This window comes from Mastomys coucha, unplaced genomic scaffold (assembly GCF_008632895.1).
Source record: "Mastomys coucha isolate ucsf_1 unplaced genomic scaffold, UCSF_Mcou_1 pScaffold5, whole genome shotgun sequence".
Classification (NCBI taxonomy): domain Eukaryota; kingdom Metazoa; phylum Chordata; class Mammalia; order Rodentia; family Muridae; genus Mastomys; species Mastomys coucha.
In genome coordinates, this window is record NW_022196911.1 from 89,647,214 (window position 1) to 89,670,587 (window position 23,374).

At 44.2% G+C, this 23,374-nt stretch overlaps 2 long non-coding RNA genes across 4 annotated transcripts in view; one reads left to right on the forward strand and one right to left on the reverse strand.

Moving 5' to 3' along the window:
- The first annotated feature begins 2,583 nt into the window (after positions 1-2,583).
- LOC116077397 lies at positions 2,584-23,162 on the forward strand. Of its 3 annotated transcripts, XR_004113235.1 has the most exons (6): positions 2,584-2,870; positions 2,976-3,176; positions 11,266-11,409; positions 11,557-11,686; positions 22,009-22,079; positions 22,973-23,162. It is a non-coding gene; the product is annotated as an uncharacterized LOC116077397 (long non-coding RNA). The 3 variants fall into 3 exon arrangements; XR_004113233.1 differs by having other exon boundaries at positions 2,584-3,176; XR_004113234.1 differs by lacking the exons at positions 22,009-22,079; positions 22,973-23,162 and adding exons at positions 17,399-17,575; positions 20,060-20,083 and having other exon boundaries at positions 2,584-3,176.
- The window catches only part of LOC116077399, a 29,728-nt gene continuing 23,318 nt past the window's right edge, over positions 16,965-23,374 (reverse strand). Inside the window, exon 3 of the long non-coding RNA XR_004113237.1 lies at positions 16,965-17,181. This is a non-coding gene — a long non-coding RNA (uncharacterized LOC116077399). The remainder of the gene's footprint in view (positions 17,182-23,374) is intronic.

Genomic DNA, 23,374 nt, shown 5'->3' on the forward strand with positions numbered 1-23,374 from the left:
TCTGTTGCCTCTCTGCCCTCACTCCTCGCTGCCCTCAGGCAGCCCCTCTAACCTCCCTGCATCCCAGTAGAAAAACAAGGAGGGCTGCAGTAGCATTCTCTCCACCTCATGGATGCCGGAGGAGTAAGACAGACCGTGAATAAAACACACCGGGTCCTCTTTTTTTAAAAAAAAAAAATGTGTAGGCTTTTGTTATTTTATAACTAAAACTACTGTTAGTTCAACCCGCTGAGTGTAAACTCCATTTTTCTCCCCTTCGCATAACCACAGGGCTCTCCAGCAAACCCAGCCGCTAACTCCACCCAAGCCTTCGTACCTCCCTGACCACCAGGGGGCTGTTTTCCTCGTGCATCCTACTTTAAAGGATCGCCAATTGGAGCTCCTCTCTCCATAGAAACCCAGAGAATAAATAGAAGCAGCAGGTTTTCAGCGGTTTCCACCCTGACTGTTTCAATTAAGAAAACCCACGCGGCTCTCCCATTAGCATGTGGGTGGAGAAGCCGGCGGTGGCGCAGCGACCCTCGTTCTATGGTTCACAAGGACCTTCCAATTATTTGCAGCCAATAAATCATCGCCTTGGCTGGTGTGGTTACAAGTCACCTCTGCGAGGTCCTCCTGAAGAGATGCACTTGGGACGAACCTGTCACCTTCATGTCTCTTTCAAACGCTGAAATGAAAAATATGTTTTTCCAAATCCTTTCTCAAGTGCTTTTTTTTTTTTTCTTCCAGTGAAACCTTACCAGTGCTTCCAGTGAGTAGACTGAGCAGTAAGTGAGAGAGAATGCTCAGCTTGAAGGAGTGCTCCCAAAGTAAGATGTACGTACACTCAGGATTTCAGGGACATGGAGGGTCCGGTGCGCGGGCGGGGAGGGGGAGTGCAGAGCCTTTCCCGTGGAGTCTTCCCTCCCTCTAGGATGAGGTACAGGTTCCAATCTGTTTGTTCTCGTGAGACATAAGTGGGTACCTGTAATCTCAGCATCCAAGAAGCTGAGAGAAGAGAATCATAAATTCAGTGCCAATGGGGACTTCATAAAGAGACGATATTTGGGAGGTGGGGAGGAAAGAGAAAGGATAATGTGCTGGCTGCCAGGAGGGAGTTAACCTGCATTGAGTGCAAAGACTGGAGAAGAAGAAGGAAACCCCTGGCTTGGGAGTCAGCGGGAGCCTAGAGGGAAATGGGTCTGTGTTTAAATTCAGAACCTTTGCATGTGAGGTAGAAGAAATCAGTGCCTGGGAGAGGACCATGTAGTCCTTTAAAAAGAATGAACCAGACCAGGCATTGTAATGTGCACCTTTTGTCCCAGATGCCAGAAGGTCAATTACAAGTGTGAGCCACCACAGCCAGCTTCAGTTATATGTAACTCATGCACAGATCACATGCATCTCCAAAAGGCAAGCAAGAGGACATGAAATAAAAACTATATGCATCCATAGAATTGTGTGTGTATATATGTGGGGTGGGGAGGTGCCTGGAATGCTAAGCACAATCTCTTAGCAATAAAGTCCTGGGAGAAAACTAGATTTGGGTTGAGGAGGAGAGAATTCAAATCCCACCACTTCAGACGCTGGCATCAGGTCCATGCCTATGACAACCTGAATTCTCTCCTTGGGACCCACTTAGAAGAAAGAGAGAACCAACTTTTCATCATGGCATATGTGCCCATACACATACACACATGCATCCACACTCCCATGCACGCCCATTCAAAATAAATAAATGCATGGATGCAATAAAAGTTCTTTAAAATAATTTTAATTGTTCCGTGTGGGCTATAAATATGACTCAGTAAAGCACTGCCTAGCATGTACGAAGGCCCAGGTTTGATCCCCAATACTACATAAAAACCAGATGGATGATGACACCCATCAGAAATCCCAGAACTTGGGAAGTAGAGGCAGGAGGATCAGAAGTTCAAAGTCATCTTCAACCACATTCAAGGCTAGCCTGGTAACATAAGACTCTATCCCCCAGTCCAAAAATAAAATTAAATTAAAATCACTCAGTATCTTTAACAGTCTCTCGACTTCTTCATAAAATTTGAACATCTTTCCTTTTACAACTGATAGCAGTGTCTTTAGCTCTCTGTATGAGCATGCACGCATAGTCTACACACACTGTATATGCAGACATCCTGCTAGCTTGTTCTCAAGCAGCTGTCTCAGTGTTCACTTCCCAGATTCCTGCTTCTGACTCCGTAGCAGCGTCTCTGCATCCTGCTTCACTCTTCCGTGGTCAGAGCGTCCTCAACCACCCACGGTATTATTTCAAGTGGCTCCCAAGTGGCCTTCTGCCTTTCTTTATCCCTCCCGCCCTATGTTCCGCTGCAGGGGGAGTTGTCTAAAGCACAGATTCAGCCACTCGAGAAACTCTTCAATGGCTCTTTATCTCCTTCTGTGGTAGTTCTCAACTTGAGGCACCAGCAGAATACCCCAAGGGCTTATTTAAAATGCAGGTTTCTCAGAGTCCTCTTCAAAGGTTCCAATACAGAATGTCTGGATTTCTAACCGCCACTGCAGGTGGTTGTGATGTAAAGACAGCTGGGATGGAACTTTGCCAAATACTTACGCTAAAGGTAGCCATGGTCCCTCAGAGCAAGTCAGGACCTTATCACCTGGCACTTCCTCCTAGCTCCTCCTCCACCTCACACATTTCCAGCCAAAACTCAGGCCAGGCTCTCATTTGTGACTTCCTTATTTTCCATCACCGCTGCTTTCAACCGTGCTTATTGTCCACATCATTCCAACATCCTTCTTCATTTAGCTGATGCTAGCCCGTTAGAAACCGTCCCGGCACTAACTTCCCAGCACTTCTCTCAACCCCTCCTAGGCTTCGCCATCCATGTCCCTGCCTCACTGTTCTGCTAAGCAAGGTACATGTCAGGCAAAGCTCTTCCTTCGGTCCATGTTTTTTTTTTCCTAGATTTTGCTACTGACATCATTACCACAAGACTGATGGCATCCATCACCTTCCCCAGGAGATAGCACAGAGACTGGCATACTAAGTGCAACCGCACTGGGACCTGCAGCCATTCTGCTGGTGGCTGAGTGAGAGACAGCAGAGGACAACTTTCACAAGGACAAGGGTGTGCCCAACCCTTCCTCAACCACAGGCTGCTGCTGTTCAACACCAAAGCTGACCGTTTTCAACATCAGCTCTACCCCTTCCCCACAAACAGGTACTCAATACTTGGAGAAGTAGCAATAGGATCAATAGTAAGAGTTCACCCCTAAAAGTCAATGATCATTGCTACTGAGAAAAAAAAAATTTTTTTAATCTGACCCTCTCATTAAAAGGACCTTTTACTGGATGAGGTCCTTATGCATCCAGTTTGTAGATGCTCCACTTACTGGCCACATCCTCAGGATCTGGTAAGTAGTCACAAAGCCCTCACTGTATCTAAGGGTAAAGAGAAAGAATCAACCATTTCCTTTCTCCTGGTTTAGTGGTCCTTTGTATGGACCAATCATAGGGCCTATTCAGCTCCAGGTCAACCAATCTCTGACTCACTGCCCCACTCTGTAAATGGGAGATCCACATCATGTTTCCTTATTATTAGCACAAAAAGTCTAAATTTATTCAGAATATTAAATACATCCGTCTTTGAACAAGAACACGTAGTTTCCAACAAGTCCTTCCAAGCACGCATGATCGTATTATCTGGCCTGTTAATTGTTCTTTGTTGATTCATTTGCCCACCATTCCTCCTTGCATCTCAGATCTCTGTCCGAGTCAGTTTTTGGAAGGATATTCTCTAAGTGCTCCTCTTTTCTTTAGGTTCACACAACAAATTCTTTTTTGCTGTTTTTGTTTAAGACAGCTACTTACAAGCAGCTAAAGAGATTCACTTCTTCCAACTGGTCCCACTTCTCAAGAGTTCCACAACTTCCTAAAATAGTCCCAACACTAGTCTGGAGACAAAATATTCAGAAACATGAGCCTATGAGGGGGCATTTCACCTCCAAACCATAACAATTCATAGTCACAATAACTCATGAATGAATGAATTTCATCTCACGGGAGTGAGTTCTCCCTTTCATGGGTCTCGATCACTACCACAAGAATAGGTTGTTATAAAGTGCCCATTCCCCTTATCCCTTCCTTCTAAAACCATCTACTCTCTCTTTTCCCTTTGTGAGGTGATGGATATGAATCTGTCACCCTAAGTTTAACCCACATCCCACCCAAGTTTGGTCTTCTGGCCTCCCGAGTCATTAGCCATAGCAAACCTCTCATCTTCCCCAGCTTCTCAGACTCAGGTATTCTGTCACAGTAACAGAAAACAGACTAAGACATTGCTGTAACAAATGACCACAACCTGGTCTACCTTTCAGTTCTGGAGTTTAGACATGCAAAAGGCACTCTTTTAGGGAATCCATTTCTCTGTTGTATGCTGTCACTGGGCAAAGGCACTCTTTAGGGAATCCATTTCTCTGTTGTATGCTATCACTGGGCAAAGGCACTCTTTAGGGAATCCATTTCTCTGTTGTATGCTATCACTGGACATCACTCCAGTCCTTGGCTCATGGCTTGTCTCTCCATCTCCACATCCAGTTGATTCAAAGCAAGCTAAGTGGTTCTCCCGTCATGTTTCCTTGACTACTTCCAACTCCCTCTTCCAGTTTTAAGGGCTGTGGTAGTTTGAATATGCTTGGCTCATGGAGTAGCACTATTAGATGTGATCTTGTTGGAGTAGGGGTGGCCTTATTGAAGAAAATGTGTCACTGTGAGGGTAGGCTTTGAGACCCTCCTCCTAGTTGTCTGAGGAGGCCAGTCTTCTGTTTGCCTTCAGAACAAAATGTAGAACTCTTAGCTCCTCCAGTACTATGCCTGCCTAGATGCTTCTATGCTTCCCACCATAATGATAATGGACTGAACCTCTGAACCTGTAGCCAGCCCCAATTAAATGTTGTCCTTTATAAGAGTTGTTTTGGTCATGGTATCTCTTCACAGCAATGGAAACCCTATGACAAGGATACTTGTGACTAAATGGAGGTCATACAGACCATCTGTAATAAGCTCCCTATTTTAAGATCAACTGATTAGTACCTTAATTCCATCTACAACTAATATCCCCTTGATGTAAGACAACATAGCCACAAGTGGCAGAGATTAGGGTGTGGACCTTTGGGATGTGGAGAGCATATTCTGACTATCACAGCATCTTTTCCATATCCTTTCTGCCACTTGCCTACCCAACAGACCTCATCAAAGAAACCTGTTATCCTCAGAGAACAAAATGTATTTGGGGGCTTATATTTCCCTCTACCACCAAGTTCTGTTTCCACCCTCACCATTGTCAGATCGCTCTGGAACACTTCTGGTTATCTGCTGAAGTCTTACTCAAATCACACTGCCTCTGTGAGCACCCCTCACCCATGGATCCCTGAGCACACCTAGACACCGTGCTTCTTCTATATTGTTTGACTCATGACACAAGGATAACACTCATCATGCTACTCCGTATGCATGACAGACCTAGCTGGCACTCTCTAACGTGTCCAGCACTAGATGCATGCTGTGCCTACACGATTTCACCTCCTCCTCACAGCAGCCCTACTAGGTAAGTTTCCTGACCTCCATTTTTCTCCAGCTCCAGCCAATGAGCACTTATATGAACCCTCAGTGGCTTGTTAATTTCATATTGCTGGCATGTCACTCTAGGCCCTCCACCCTCATGATTCAGGCTCTATTCGTTTGGATCAATCTAATTGGACTGTGGGTTCTCTGAGCCAAAACAGTGCTAGTGGCTATTCTTTCAAGTGATGGATCAAAGGTTTTCCCAAAGGTTAAACTGGAGGCATGTGACTTCTGATCGGTCTCCAGTCTTGGGGTCCGAGTTTGGCAAATGATAGCTCACAGTGCAGCCCAGCTGTTAGAAGGTAATCATGCAAAGTTCGCAGTGACCAAGAGAGAACAGCTTGCAAAGCAAGTGCTGTATCCGAAGCAGGCTCCTGCTGCAGCATCAGCAAGTACCACTGGATGTCCAGCTGGTCACATACTCATTCTGAAAGAATGAGCCATCCTTCCCTTGCACATGACTCAGTTCTTAAACCAACTGTGGAATAAATAAATGTGTTGGGAATACTCCATCATGGATTATTATTAAGTACATTCACCAAATCAATAAATATATTAACATATCCCATGGCTTCAAAGCCCCATGCAGTAAACATTTCCTGAGGATATGTCATTATTTCAGGCATAAAAGATGAATCAAACCAGCTTCCTGAGGAGTTCAGGGGTCCATAGAACAACAGACTGGGAAAAAAATTAGTACAGTGGACTGCTACACAATAATAAAATTTCTTGGGCATTCGCTTTATCTCCTAAGCCTCGGGTTCCTCATCTTTGAGTTGGAGAGCATTGACCTCATAAAGAGTCAGCACATGGAAAGAAATTAGAATGGCATCTGGCATGTGGAAAAATCTGGCCGCTGCTAACAGAAGCACGGTGGCACACAGGAGGGAGCATGGGCTCTCGTGTGGCTACAAAATGCCTTCCTAGGCATGGCCCAAAATAGCGAGGGAGAGTTCACATGCCAGAAAACCCGAGGGAAAGGAGTGTATGCAGAGAAAACAGCCAAGACAAAGGCACAAAGGTGTGAGGATAAAGACTCCGTTTGTCCACCAACCAACCACACATCTCTCCTCTCAGGCATATAGCTAAACACTCCCCGGCCTGCCCTCCAGTTGGCAGCATCATGCAATGAACTCGAGTCAATGCCAGTGTGACATAAGATCTGACTTCTAAAAACCTCTGAAGCATCTCTCTCTCTGTGCATTTTTGCCCCTTCATCCACTGGCTGAGATGAACCTGAACTCACTTTTAGAGATGGAGGGAGGCTGGGTCCATGAGTCATCACCCAGAGGAGAGATACCCAGGAAAAGCACCCAACCAGAAAACATCACATTCGACTGAGCAAACTCGGGATACAAAATGTCATTGCATTAAAGCCCTGAAATTTCAAGGTTTATTTGTTACTGTAACACAGCCTGCTGTCAGTTGTCCTAATATAGTGTGAAATCTCATGTGAAGCTTGAGCAAGAACAAGGCTTTTGTTTTTGTTTTTCACTAAAATGTAGATAGGTGAGAGAAAAGGCAAGGAAGGAAAATGGAAATCAGTTTACAAAGACACTTAAATTCCTCAGTAACAGAGCTTAGAGAAACCCCCGCAGAAGAGGAGGAAGAACTGTAGGAACCAGAGGGGACTAGTCTAAGTCCTAATAGAACACAACAGCCCAAAGAATCAACTAAGCAGGGCTTCTAGGGGCTCACAGAGGGCTCCATGCAAGAAGCACAGAGCCTGCGTAGGCCTGTGCTAGATCCTCTACGTAAATGTTATGGCTGTTAGCTTGGTGTTTTGTGGGATTCCTAACAGTAGGAGTGTGGATGTCTCTGACTTTTGGGATCCTCACCCAGCCCTGATCTGAGAGTCTGTGCCTAGTCTTACTGTAACTTGTTATACCATGTTCAGTTGATATCCCTGGGAGGCCTGCTCTTTTCTGAAGGGAAACAGAGAAGGAGTGAATCTGGGAGAGAGAGAGGAGTTGGGGAAAATGGCGGGGGGGGGGGGGGAGGAGAGGGAAGGAAGAGAAAGTATTTGGGATGTATTGTTTGAGAGTTTTTTTTTTTTTAATCCTCACAAAGACTTTGAATCCTTTTCTGTAGATGATAGGAAGCTATTAAAAGACTTTAACAAGAAGGCTGGCAGAATCATATGTGTGCTTTGGAAAGATCACACCTGCTTCCCACATGTGTACCTGTGCATATACTAATGCACACGTACACACTGGTAGGGGGAAGGGACCACCCTGCCAAACAGGAAAGAGAGCCTGGGCAGAGTAAGGCTGAAAGTAGACTTCAGTTCTGAAAGGCCTTTAGTTACTGAGTCCTTGGAGGCTAAGCCCGAGTCATACTCAGCTTCGTTTCTCTGGACTTAGTCTGAAAATAAATGGTGCGTGTCGGAGATGCAGTTCAAGGGGGTGGTGAATGGGTGGGTGGATGGGTTGATGAGCAAATGGGTAGCTAGGAGGTAGGCAGATGGATGAGTGGATGGGTGGATGGACACGCAGGTGAGCACAGGTTTTTATAGCAATCCTAGTGAGAGGATAAAGTATGGAATAGGATTCAGGATCAAGGCAGTAGAGACTAAAAAGAAAGGGACAGACTGGAAGTACATTTAAGGAGCGGGAATAGGTAAAGCCTAGGGACCAACTGGCCCTAGAGGATGATAGATTTGCAAGTAACATCAAGTACAAGATCTTAAAATCAGAGCCCAGAAGCATGAAAGACAAATAGTGGGCAAATAGCCTTGTCACCAGCCAGTTTTCAGAAGGACCATCTTGAGACCTGGCCTTTTGCCAGCTATTCAACACATATTTTCTCATAATCTCTGCAAACGGCTCGGCATTCCCCCCACAGAGACAAAGAAATTAAAGGAAGCAGATTTATTGATTTCCTAATACCTCCTGACTTGTCTTTGGGGGTTATCGCCCGGTCTGTGGAAGTCTATATTCCTCCTTCAGTTCCCGCTCTTTGTTTCCCTAAACAGAACGCATCATTTTCTCCCAGAGCTCCTCTTCTCTAACCTCTTGGTAGTTTCCTTGCTTTTATGATTCTGTGATTTCCCCACTCTGAAATTCCTCCCATCTGAGTAGGAATTAATGCTCTACACCAGGGATCACTAAGCTGTTTCTATAGAGGACCAGGGAGCCACTCTTTTAGGCTTCACAGGCCATGCAGACTTCCTCAACTCCTCGGCTTTGTTGCCCTAGACAATACATCAGTGGAAGGATGTGGCTGTCTGCCAATAAAACTTTACTTCAAAATTATGGGCAGTGAGCCAGATTTGGCCCCTGGGTCATGTTTATCAATCCCTCCTCTAAATAGACACAAAGACATATTGGAGAAAGCAGGCAACGAGACCAGAGTAGTTTTAGTTTGTCCCTGTAGTCTCCCAGGATTGTGTTATTCTTGCTTTTCTTGACATTGGAGACAAATAAGAGGAAAGTACTATTCTACAGATAAGGCAGAAACTCTGTGCCCTGTATCTTATATGATCCCTAGAGGACATGATGTATATTGTGCCCACTTTACAGGTAAGAAAGACAAGCTACAGGGAGATTGAGCTAGAAGCTCACTGTCCATTTTGAAAACATGAGAGAGCAAGGATTTGAAGACTGGCCTACTGGCTTCCAAGTTCAAACCCTTTCTAGCACATCACACTGTCTCCAAAGGAGAACTGCCTTGAGGAAAGGCCAGATAGTCCCTCAGCCTGTTACCACATCCCTGGATCTTATCAGTAAAGACCACAGGCTCAAGAGTTGATTGACCCATCACTGCAACAGACTCCCATTAACCAAGTCCATAAGGGACTTGTTATACATGAATCTCAACGTAACTATTTCCCACAGATGGCTAAATGGATTTGCCTTGATAAGACTGCCTCTACATTGAGTAGATCCACCATGATTACCCAAGAAAACCCCTAACTATTTTTCTTACATGGTTTCCCTACAAACTATAAATAGATAAAGCAGAGTAGTACATAGCCCCGGGCTCTGAGCATGTACCTAATTCTTTGATACTAATTTAAAGCCAACCAAGTATTAAGGATTAAGTATGCCTCTACTTTCTGACCCAAGTCACACTGATCTAGTTGCTCCCTGGGTCTAAGATTCCATCAATAAGTACTACAACAAATTACACTCTGTCTAGTCCTAAATCTATCTATCTGCTTATCCTTCTGCTGTCTCACAGCACCATAAGGCTAGCTCTACACCAAGACTCATATGTTCCAAAATGGGGGTACATATTATTCATTGCACACATATCCCCATTGCATAGAATATCCCCATCCCTAAACCAGCACACATATCTTCCCAATGTCAAGACACATAAAGGTCAAATTAAAATCCCAGTGAGTTTGAACTTGTAGCTAGGAAACCAAAGTGAAGCCTAGTTCATGACCCATCTCTAGACACAACAAAGACGAGAATTCTCCTGGCTCCAAATTCAAAATGGACAGGATATTGCAGTAAATAACTATTTTCTGTTCTCTCTCTCTCTCTCTCTCTCTCTCTCTCTCTCTCTCTCTCTCTCTCTCTCTCTCTCTCTTGTTTTTCCACTTTCCTGAAATTGGTATTAAGTGCCTCCTTTTTAGTAGTTTTTTCTTTAATATTTATCTGATTTCAATTTTTAAAGGTAAATGCAGTTTTAAAAATCTAAAGCATTTGGGCTAGAGAGATGGCTCAGCGACTAAGAGCACTGACTGCTCTTCCAGAGGTCCTGAGTTCAATTCCCAGCAACCACATGGTGGCTCACAACCATTTGTAATGAGCATCTGATGCCACCTTCTGGTATGTCTGAAGACAGCAACAGTATAACCACATACATGAAATAAATAAGTCTTTTTTTAAAAAATCTAAAACATTCACAATCCTGGGAAAAGAATGCTGAATATTTTGAAATATAAACATCCAAGTCACTTTCCATACATAATAGTGCATGAACAACACAAATAAATATCATGCATATGTGTCTCCTGGCTCCAAATTCAAATTCAAGTCTTAATGGCCGGGACATTGCAGTAAATCGCTATTTTCTGTTCTCTCTCTCTTCCTCCCTCTCTCCTCTCTCCTCTCTCCTCTCTCTTCTCCTCTCTCCTCTCCTCTCTCTCTCTCACTCTCTCTCTCTCTCTTCTCTCTCTCTCTCTCTCTCTCTCTCTCTCTCTCTCTCTCTCCATTTTCCTGAAATTGGTATTAAGTGCCTCTTTTATCTGTACTTTTATAAGAATGACATCACACTGTGCATACTTGGTGGTCATACTAAATAATATATAGTAACTAACTGTTCATGTTACCAGATATCCTTCTTTATCATTAATTAATAGTTGCATGGTGGCCTATTGCCATACTTCATTTAGCCCATTCCCCTGTTGCAAGACGCATTCTTCCTTTTGCTGCATTAATATCCACCAATTAGACTGCAGCTTGGCTTGTGAACCATTGAGTCTCTTAGTCCCCTGGCTTATTTTTATTAGTCATGCTCCCTGCCTCCCCTCTCTGAGCCTGTTCTTCCCTCACAGCTTGCTCTATAGTCTAAATGAGGTGAGTGCATTGGAGCTGTCCCTGTGGCACAGACTGTGGTCCCTGAGGAAGAACCTAACAGAGAGCCAGAGATTAACATCTGGGATGAAAGATGGAAGAGTTGTGAGACAGGGAGAGTGACCTTGAGTGGTTTCTCCTTGTCCGCCCCTTCCAAAGCAGCTCCAGAGACCCACATTAGAGAGCAAGCAGTGGGACTGGGAAGGCTAAGACCAAAGTGACTCAGAATCCAGCCTGGCAGCTGGGACGACCCACAACGCTTCAGTACTCACAACAGCTACCCTTGGACACCCGTGTGCACAGGTACTTACCCTCATGGGCACCCACAGTAGTGTCTGTTGTGTTTGCCAGTGTCAAAGGGGGGGGGGGTACCCTCCTCTATCCCGTGGCTGTGGGAGAGCTGGGAGAATTTGAACTCTGGATTCTCATCATCCAAATTTGAATCCCCAGCTCCAATACCACCACATGTGTGACCTCTGGGACACCATTTAACTTCAAAGTGCCTGTTTCCCCAGCCATAAATTTGTGATGAAATGATACCCACCTTACAAGACTAATAAACAGCATGAGATAATGTACGGTAAGAGTTAACACATGAGCCAGAAACATAGTAAAAGTTTAAGCAGGCACAGGCTATTTCATCATCATCATAATCATCATCACCACCCCCACCCCCACCATCATCATCATAATCACTATTCCTGTTGTTGTTTGTGCAGCTACTCAAAGAGGAACCCAAGCCTTGATAAATTCCAGCTCACCAGGGTCCATAACAACTCCATTATCATAGCCATAAAGTACTGGGGGCACCTTGAGCACACTGGCTGATATAATGCTATACTCTGGGTGACAGAGGCCAGCCCATAAATACATCAGACCAAGCCTCAAAGCCACAGCACTCAGACTCTTAAAAGTCAGCAATCTGTTCTCCTCTCAGAATATATCCTCCTTGCAGACGCCAAGTCCCATGGCCTAAATTTCCATACCCCACCAGTCCACACAGATTTAGTGCCAAGAGGAGCTGGGAGGGAAGATGATGGAGATAAAGAGTACAAAAAGGAGTGAGACCATAGGGTTATTGTGGTACACGTGTCTGGGGTAGATGGATGGTAAGACAACTACTATCACAACCCTGAGAAGGTTCAGACACAGTGCTATCCATCTCCGTAGCAATCAGAATGCACAGAAACAGACCAAAACACAGCATGAGAGATGTGAGTTAGATCTAGAGCAAAACAGGGTGATAGGTGGGGGCAGGGTAAAGGAGAGGAGGCAGCGAGCACGGGTTGAGGCGTGCAACCTGCATCTCTTAGTCACATTCTCGCTCTGCTTGGGAATCAATTGCATAGCGGGGTTTATGTGCTCCACAGTCAATCATGACATTAACTCCAAAAAGAGATTTATTTCCTCAACCAAACTGAAAGTCCCATATTGACACATGTCTGCTATTTGGCACCTCTGTTGTAAATGAGTCCCTCTTTTCATCGGGGTCTGCATGCTGATTAGAGCAGGTGGTTTTTAGCAGCAGAGTCAGGCTCTGGCTGCATGATCTGAAATCACACTCTGCAGTGCAGCTGGATCCCAAGCCGTTTGCTTGCTCCAACTGACATCCCAGCAGCTAATAAGCTTGCTCTTCCTGGGCTCAACAAGATGGGAGAGAAGGCCTTACCTGCTCCCTCACCCTCTTCTTCCCATACTCATCCCTTCCTGAGTGAAGTTCTCAGGGAAGGTAGAAGGAGAGGCACTGAGAATACAAACATCCCAAGTTATCTTCTAAGAGGTTGATATTACTAGCAAAGTCAGGTTTGGGTATCACGGAGGTTTTATACCAAAGACTAAGCAAACATGAAATGCCCAAAATAAGTGTGGCGAAGTTCTTCAGGGTAGAGCCATAAGTCTAGGGGCAAAAAAGAAAGCCTCAAAAGATGAAGGGGCTCCCAGATAGGCAGAGCAGAGGCCAGTCAGACAGGGTCTCCCCAGCAAGGAGAATGCATTGCACGCTGAGGGTGGCCAGGTGAAACAGCAGAGGCATGCTTTGATCCCTCTGGCCTCAGTGTACTCTTCTTGGTTGGCTGAGGTTAACTTGCTTTGTGGAAATAGTCTAAGTTACCACACTACTGAAAATGCCTGTCCTCGTCACAAAAGTCTGTCCTGTGCTGAGATTGTCTGCCTTTTCCTGTGAGAGCCCTTGAGAGCTCAGGGACAGGACGACCACTCTCGCATCCATCATCATAATGGTGGCAAAGAAGTGTTCAGCTTGCTCTGAAGACTCTGTTAATCCTTCTCCTCTTCTCCAGTGGTCCTCTGACAAGCCCAGCGCTTGCCCTCATTTCACAAATGGGGAAGCTGATGAGAAGTTATGGAATTGGCCAAAGATCATAGAGTCAGTCATACATATGTAAATGAGACTGGGATTCACATCCAGGCCTCTGGTGTTGAGGAAAGACCATGACCATGACTAAAGCATGGGAAGAGGGGTTGGGTCAAGTCAAGGACCTTGGTTGGAGCAGGAAAGAAGGTAAAAGGGAGCGGTCAAGTGTGACGCAGAGAGTGATAAAGATATCTGGGACACCCTTGAACAGTCTGAGGATTCTGTTTGGAGGATATTAAAAAAAATCTACGGGGTGTGGGAGTCTCTGAAAACAAGATGACCAGGGGGGGGTCAGTGTATGAGAGGCAAGAAGACAGCTTCAACCTGACTCAGTATCGGGTGTTGTTTCAAACTTTATGAGTCTGCCTCTGAGTACTTTATTTTAGGTACATTTAAGCAGACCACAATTTGGTCAAAAAAAAAAATTTTATGGTGAAAATTAACTCAATCCCCTGTGCAAAACAAAGCTTAGGCTATGACTACAGTCGAAACTCTTCGTAAAAGTACAAGTGACAACTTCCATAAAGATAAGTTCTATAGACTAACAGAGTAAACAAGGCTCAAGGTAAGAACCTTGGATAGAGCTACGAATTGCCTGAAACAAACAAGTTCAAGATATAGGTGCCAGGAAGAAACAGGTGTGGCCTAGCCACACAGAAATGCAAAGGTCACCAGGCTGTTAACCATGTCCACTCCCATCCCAGCCTTCTGGGCATAAAGCGGGTTATACACCTCTCCCTTTGAAGAGACAACCCTGTGTGTTTAACATTCCTGTTTTTCTAGTGCTTGTCCGTGAGCACAAGCACCTCCTATAAAGGAGCATGGAATATGGATGGTTTTACCTGACATGAGTCAGGAGTGGTAGACAAACCATGCAGACAGAACCCACTTCCTTGGAGTTCGATGTTATAGGTTCCCACATTCCCACCTGTACCTTTCTACCCTCCCATATGATGAATAAGAGAAGCCCATCACTGGGCTTCTGAATAGGTCACTGAATATTAACCAAGAGTTTCCTATAAGGTACTCACTGTCCCAGGTGTATGTGACACTTAGCCTGGGACAAGGTACCATTCCTGTCCCCTTTATCTTCTTGCATCCAAATGGACCTAGAGGAATCACTTTGGGGCAAGAAAAGGAATAAGTGAAGAAGTAGACCTGTTATAGATGTGTTTTGAAAGTAAAGTTCGAATATTACCCAGAAACAAAGTGACATTATACATCCAATTCCTTCTATGCTAGTGTACAGGGATGTTAGCATTAAGGGAACCCATTTGAATTTTCTTCCAAATAGTAAAGCAAATCTTTTTAAGTTTTGCTAAACACCAATAGTTTGTCCCAATAAACTCATCATAATCAGTCATTTGTATCATCCCTTATGCAGTCTACATTTTTCCCATTTATCCTTTATATGTGAAATTGACTATATTAAGTCCATCATTTGGGATGAAGGAAATAGAAATGACAAGGTGAGACCATAAGACATACATATTAGATGTGATGGCTTGGGGTTCCTCCATCCCTCCACATTCAGCTGTACAAACCAAACAGGCACACAGATGCCCAAAGACTCACACAGATGTGCACACCATGGGCTGCCCTGTTCCAAGGTTAAACTCCCCATACGTGGAAGCAGACAGCATTCTTGATGTTTCTTGAGGTATGGATGAAGGATGGTAGCAGTGGAGCAGAAACAACCTTGAAGTCTGCCTCTTCACTTCCTGATGTTCTACAGATTTTTAAACGATTTTTAGATTTTTCCTTCTGACTTATAGGGCTGTCGCCAAATGGTATCGAAAGTTCATAGTAATCCTCATGACAATAAGCCATCCACTCATTTATATATTCAATGAACAATTATGGAGGGTTTGCTTGGTGCTGGAGATTCATCATCACACTGTTCGCTCTCACGAAACCATGGCATAAAGAGGCAGGTAATAATAGCACCATGTGATATGTGCTTGGCTCTGAGGGGGAAAAGTACCCAGTATAAGAGAGAACCTAGACATAACAGATAGGAAAAGACTACATAAGGAAACTGATACCTAAAGGGTGTATCAATATCAAACACTCAAATAAAATATATGCTCTCTTACTTATTTTTCTCACTGTTGTGATAAAATGACCAGCAAAATCAAGCTAAGGAAAAAGGACTTAACTGTAGTTTGCAGTTTAGGAGTATAGTCCATTATGGTGGAGAAACGTAACTACAGGAGCTTGAGGCAGCTGGTTAAATTGCATCCACAGTTAGCACACAGAGAAAAATGCTAAAGCTAGCATTCTCGTTCTTTTGCATCTCAAGAACCCCGTTCACGAGATAGGACCACTCACATTTCAGGGTGGGCCTTTGCACCTCAAGAAACCTAATCCAAATAATCTAGGCAGACACCCTGAGAGGTCTGTCTCTTGGGTGCTTCAGTCTGTCACGGTGACAGTCAATATTAACTACCGCAGATGGTACCGTCAAGTATGGTGGGATGCACTTGTAATCCCAGTATCCGTGAAACAGAAGCAGGAGGATCACAAATTTGAGGCAAGTCTAGGCTATATATTAAAACTTTACATAATAATAATACATAATGATAATAATAATAATAATAATAATAATAATAATAATAATAATAATAATAATAATGATAATAATGATACCATGATCTGAAATTGGAGCTCAACGATAGAGGCCTTAATTAGCATGTGCAAGGCTCTGGGTTTAATCCGCAACACCTTGAGGGGAAAAAAAGAAAAGACAGAATACACCTGATACCACTTCTGGAAGGAATAAAAATATTCAAGGTCAGAAAGTCCTGGGTTTAAATCCTGAGTCAGGGGTTATGTTTATTTCCATCATTTATCTGAGCCTGGGTTAGCCACCAGACTGGGCAACACTTAAGCCTAAGGGTAACTTGCAAGTTGCCTAGCACAGTGCCTGGCACAAAGTACATGCCCACTGCACTGTACAAAGAAAGATCAGTCGGCTTGCATTCCTTCATCAGCTTGAGAGTAACCCTGAGCTGAGAGGCACAGCGCAGCCAGGGAAGATACAGTCAAAACATCACCCTATTTCCCTATTAAAGCCTGCCTCTGCTTTGGATACAGGAAGCATTTTCCTCCCTCTTCTCTCATATATTATGATTAAATAACCTACTCCAAGGCGAGGGAAATGCTGCACTCCCTCAATACATAATAAGGTGAAATTTCTTCACAGGCTCCAGGCCACGCCTGGTCTCATCTTTGTGAGCCAGCGGGAAGCCTCTCTTGAGTGTTGAGGGTGACTGTAATTGAATCATTTTGGCATGAAATTGGGGAATGCTCCATAATAAATCAGACCCACTTCTCCATACTGAAATGCGTGGGCTCTTAAGTGATCCTAAAGCCAGAGCTAGCTGGGAAAGGCCAGCTGTTGCTGCCCTCGGTAGGGAGGTGGAATTACAAGCATTTCTACACAGTTGTTGACAGAAAGGATATTGAAAGGTCACCGTGCCTATTCTCGTGGCTCCAGATAACCCACTAGGTTCACACAGAGTCTTTGATGAGTTTAAAAGATGTGGTGTGGAAGCAGATGCCGTAGGCAGACACAGTCAGGTCATGGCAAATGTAGAGGTTCTGAATCTGACAGTGTTGGGCCAAATCGTTGGTCCATCTCATATTATCTGGATGGCCTTGGACAAGCTACTCAATCTCACTGGGCATCCTCCTAAGTAAAACTGGAAAATAAAACAACATTGTATTGGTTTCCATTTGCTGCTGTAACAAACACTACAAGTTACTGGCTTGATATTACTTAACAGGATTTATTCTCTTACGGTTCTGGAACTCAGCAGTCTGAATCCAGCCACACTGAGTTAGTTAAGGTCGTCACGGATGTTTTCATTCTGAGGGGAGAATCTAAGAGCCCATTTCCTTGCTTTCTGCTGCTTTTAGTGGATACCTCATAGCCCCTGCTTCCATTCTCAAAGCACATATCACTACAACTTCTACTTCGTCATGAAAGCTTTTCCTCTGAATCAGACTCTCCTAGAAGAACCCCCGTGGTCTCACCTAGCCCACCTAAGTAATTCTGAAAAGCCCCATCGTGGTAACATCAGTCTCCTTTGTCAGGTAAGGTGACATTCTGAGATGCTAGAAATTAGGATTTTATACTGATCACTTTTCTCATTGCTGTGGCATGATGAGAAACAACTTCAGGGAAGTTTCCTTTTCTTGCAAACAAATATATCTGACAGAAGTGACTTCAGGGAAGAAGGGTTTCTTTAGGCTCCTGGCATCATGGCAGAGAAACATGGCTATAGGTAAGTCCCCTGAGGTGGTTCGATCACTGTATCCAAAGTCAGAAAGCAGAGAGAGATGAATACTGATGCCCCGCTGGATTCCTTCACACTCCTTCTTATTCTGTTTTGAAGTCTAGTAGATGGTATGATGGCACCCTCATTCAGAGCTGATCTTTTTATCTTTTATTTATTCGTGAGTAATTTAATATAAGTATACAGTTTAACTTGATTGTATCTACCCTCAACTCCCCTTCTGGATCCCTCAGGTTGAGTGTCACATACACACACACACACACACACACACACACACGCGCACACACACACACGCGCACACACACACACACACACACACACACACACACACAAGAAGTGTGTCTCCTTAGTGATTTCAAATCTAGCAAGCTGACAATGGAGATTAACCACCACAGGTGTGAACATATTTGAAGGCTCATCACCTGACCTATCAGAATTACCAAACAACAGTGAGATGAGCATGTCAAGCAGCTGGCACACCACCTGGCCTCTAATATCTGCTCGTGATTTTCCATCCTTCCTTGTTCCTCAAGTCTCCAGGATATTTGTGCCCATAGGAACTATTTGCATGGCTTGCCTTGTCTGGCATAGCAGCATGCTCTGGCTTCAGGGAAGATTCATTTGAACCCAGCTCTGAACATCTTCTCACTTGGACCTGTTCTTTCATTTTGTGATGAATCACCTCCAGCCTTCACGGGCCAATCTTCTTGTTCAGAAATGTTTGCAAGAAAAGGAAACCATCCCAGGCTAGATGGAGTCATTGCACACCAAGCAACAAAGCATTCAAGAGTAGGAAACCCAGTCACAGATGGAGTATAGTCTTATAACCGTCTCTCTGCACCATGTCTCCTTCACCTCTGCTTCTCTCTGTCCATTGCCTCAAAGAGCAACTTCTGGGCAAGGCTCTAGTCTACACACACCTTCTGCTTACCTGCATGGCTGACTGCCCTCTGTACCAATTCTAGCCTTAAATTTCATGACCGTCCATTGTCCAACCCCATCCCAGCTAGCTAGTCCCTTTATAGTTTTGTTTAATTTATCAGTAGATAGAATAAATTCACTCAGCCCATCATAAATACTCATGTGCTATGTGTCTAGTCTGCTTCAATCAGCTGTGTGTGGGCTTTAGGGGCTGAGCTCTCATAGCATAGACCTAGGCTCTTAGGTCCACATCTGAGGAAAAGAGCAACAGCCAAAAATGCAACGGAAAGTAGGCAATCACTCAATGTGGATTTCCAACTGCCTATCTCTAAAAGGGACCCAGAGATCTTCTAATATTCAAAAGTAATGATCAGTTTTACTGGGGCCTGCAGTATCCAACAATCATTAATAGCAAGCTACCTGATCATTAAGAATGAGAATCCCAGGAATTGATAATCACGAATTCCCACTTTGGGCTGGTTTTATAAGAACTGTAGCCATCACACTCACCTCATTACATCCTACAGCTAGAGACTTCATTGGGTAAAAGGTACCAGACGTGCCAGGAGTGGGATGTTACCAGCTGCTGTGCCTCAAGGGACAAAGATGTCCACTCCCTCTAAGAGTGTTGCAAGGTAACTCCTTCAGAGAGCACATGAACTCTTAAAGCCGATAGAAAACCTTTATTCCCAAGTCAGTGGGAGACACAGGGGACTTGCCCAAATCATGTAGCCACAAGCCTTACCGTTCTTTGCTTTAATGCATGAAAACATCATCCTGGTTGACACACTTCAATTAGCAAGAACAGTTAGCAATAAGGCGAGCTACAGAAGCCAAAAAGCAAAGTTAGTACATTTAGTGACTGTGGAATATGGTGGATTAGGTCTTTGTTCTTGTTTTGACAGGTGTTGGGGTCTACATGCTGGGCATTTAGGTCAGAATGATGGCTTTGTGCTTCTAGCATGGCATCAGTTGTGCTAAGGTATAAGCCTGTTATAAGGGTTCATTCAGGTAGCCTAGAGTGTGCATGAGAATGCCTGACTCAGGACTTTCAGATGTATTTCTAGTTGTGATGTCTAAGGCAAGTGACACAAGCCCTGTTGTCTGAGCTTTCAATGATTACCGAAAAGTTTAATCCCCCAAAATTTAAGACTTAGAAGGCAAACAGAAAAAGAAGCCAGGAATGGCAGAGTTCTGCTACACCCTAGAATTATGAGGATCAGGGTTATCAGGTTCTAGAACTATCCATATAATTTAGATCTGGTGGACATCGCAACATCTTGGCTATCCTCTTTAAAAAGTTATCTCATGGGCTGGCGAGATGGCTCAGCGGGTAAGAGCACTGACTGCTCTTCCGAAGGTCCTGAGTTCGGATCCCAGCAACCACATGGTGGCTCACAACCACCCACAATGAGATCGGACGCCCTCTTCTGGTGCGTCTGACGACAGCTGCAGAAAATTACGCCAGAGCAAGCGGGGCCGGAGCCAGCCTGAGCAGAGGTCCTGAGATCAACAGCAGCCACACACATGTTCGAACACAGTCATCTGTACAGCTACAGTGTACTCATACACATAAAAATGAAATAAAATAATTCGTAAAAAGTTAGCTCATCCCTGTGTAGGTAAGCCTTTTCTACCCCCAGGTTCCAGGGAAAAGGGGCCAAGTGAATGTGCGCTTACTCCCATCGGAGCCCCTCCAGACGTCATCCATCAAATACAAAAGAAAAAGTGGTAGCTTGGTAGAGTCTTCACTCAGATAGTAGGACTCAGAACTCTTCACTCACATAGTAGGACTCAGAACTCTTCACTCACATAGTAGGACTCAGAACGAGGAGAGAGGATCCATCTAGGCCACAATTGGCTGTGTTCCACCTCACTGCCGAGCCCAGGTAACAGAGCACAGGGGGAATGGGATTGAGATCCGTGCTGTGTATGTTTATCAGCCCATTTCCAATTTTGTGTCTGAAATCAAACAGCCAAGGATCAGCATGCTTTGAATTTTAATCTGTCCCTTAAGGGCAGTCACAGGTTAGGAATACAGAGAACTTGCTTCAGGCATGGTGAGCCAGCTCCATACACAATACTTACCCCTGGTACTCTTCTTTGCCGTCAGCCTCAGCAGAGTAGTCCTGATGGTTTCCTCTTAGCCAAAATTCTTGTGCCAAAAAAAGGGAAGCATTTTTATTTCCATCCAATAAGACCATCTGACAGAGCTCTGGAGGCCACAGGGGAGCTGATGAAGTCTCATTTCCTCTCTTAAACACTCATCGACTCTGACATCTCGGCCCCGGGTGATAGTTAGGAAAGGACTTTGTTTATCGCTGGAGTTGGGCCACCATGAAAATGATTGTTAGTTTAAAAGAAAAATCTTCCCCATGGTGACAAAAAGACTCCAAACACACATTCTATGATGTCTCAAAATTGCAATGGAAGTCAAAAATGATCATCAAAACTCAAATATTAAAACCCTGTGAGTGGCCATTGGTTTTAGATATTTTGAATTTATGGATTCCTTTCCTGTAAATCAGGGCACCTGATGCCCAACTTGGACTTGAGACCTGACACTCAGCCAAGCCTAAGCGTACATATTTGACAAGTGTGGGATAAATGGCTGATGAGAATTTAATCCTGTTAACTTGCAGATACAAAGAAAATAAATTGAGATAACTTTCTTTGAGACAAATTGGTTTGATTCTGCAGAATCCAATATTGGCTACCAATCCCATCTCTGGCTCAATTGGAGTCAACCAGAGGCTTCATGTTCAAGAAGCATAAAAATGTATCCTGGGTTGTTGTCGGTGTTGTTGTTGTCGTCGTTGCTGTTGGGTTACAAGGGTTGAAATGGTCTCTAGTACAAGCTGAATTCAAACTCACCATATAGCTGAGGATAATCTTGGACTTCTGATCCTCCTGCTCCCACCTCTGGGTGCTGGAATTATAGGCACGTGCCACCAGTTTATATGGCGCTGAGTATCAAACCCAGGAGAACTTTCTATGTGATGAGGAAGTATTCTATCAACCGAGCTTTACATGCCTCAGCCCCTGCTTTGTTCTTAGAGCTCCAGTTGGATAAAGTGAGGGGAGAATCTACAAATTTCCTGTCAATTATACTTCCTCTGGGAATAGTAACAAAAATAAACCCCTTATCCAAACCAAAATCTGGCCCTGAGCCATTTATGTAAACTCAGTTGCAGAAAAGATTACCATTTGCACACAGACATCTATCTGTGTACCTTTTCCACTTTAAATCAGACTCAATGCTAAATGGACCTCTGAAGCTCAATGATGTCTTTCTCTATTGCCTTCAAGGACAAGATTTGCTATAAACAGAGCCATTAGGAGATTCTGCTCCACCAAATAGACTGAGGAAGCTACGGAAGGTAGAATCTCAAAGGGGATGGGAAGTAGGGCACGGGGCTGGACTGGGTGGATAGTCTCAGCAGACACAGAGAAACTGACAGCCAAGCCCAGAAGCCTAACATGCCGAACATATGTATGTAAGCTCCTCCTCACTGCCAAAGATATGTATTTAAGCTCCTCCTCACTCTGTTGTCTTGGCTAGTTTTATGTCAACTTGCCGCAAGCTATAGTCAGTCATCTGAAAGGAGAGAATGTCAACTGAGAAAATGCCTCCATAATATTGGGCTGTAGGCAAGCCTGTGAGGCAATGGTTCTCATCCTGTGAGCTGAGACCCTTCGGGGTGGGGGGTGGGGTCTCCTATAAGATATCCGGCATATTGGATATTTATATTGCAATTCATAACCATAGCAAAAATTACAGTATGAAGTAAATAAAAATTATAATCGAGGGTCACCATAGCATGAGGAACTGTATTAAAGGGTTGTAGCATGAGGAAGGTTGAGAACCATTGTTGTAGGACATTTTCTTATTTAGTGATTAATGTGGGAAGACACAGCCCATTGTGGGTGGGGCCACCACTGGGCTGGTGGTTCTGGGTTCTATAAGAAAGCTGGCTGAGGGAACTATAAAAAAGCCAGAAGGCAGTACTTCTCTGTGGTCCCAGGTTCCTGACCTGCTTGAGTTCCAGTCCTGACTTCCTTCAATAACAGACTTTGATATAGAATTATAAGACAAATAAATCCTTTCCTCCTTAACTTTCTTTTGGTCATGGTGTGTCATCATAGTAATAGTAACTGTTACAAAGACATACAGCCTCTAATGCCCTCCTTTAGTCTCTGCCCCCCATCTTTTGTAGTTGGACTAATTCGGCTGCCTTCAAAGCCCAGCTGAATTAACGCCTTCCTTTTATAGCCTATTGTACTTATTGGCCAGATGACTGAAACCTCCTGAGGATGGATAAGAAATGCTTTGAAAGCAGTGGCAGCTTAAAAGGGAACCTAGCTTTTGTGCTATGCTCCCTGGGACAAGACCACTAAACTGATGGATCTACCCAGGTGCTCTGAATCATACCATGACTTAATAAAAAAAATTGTCTCCCCAACCCAACCTGTTCTTCCCCTCTTACCTCCTCAATATACATGTGATTCCCCAAGGTCTGGAATCATATTCCCAGGTCTCATATGAAACAGAGCACGAGACATCATCTGCTCTCAGAAAACAGTAGAGTGGATGAATGCTGAGGGTCATCGTTAATGAGCAAAAGGGATGGGTTTTTTGTGTTCTCTACACCAGAAGCTCTGGAATATCCCAGGA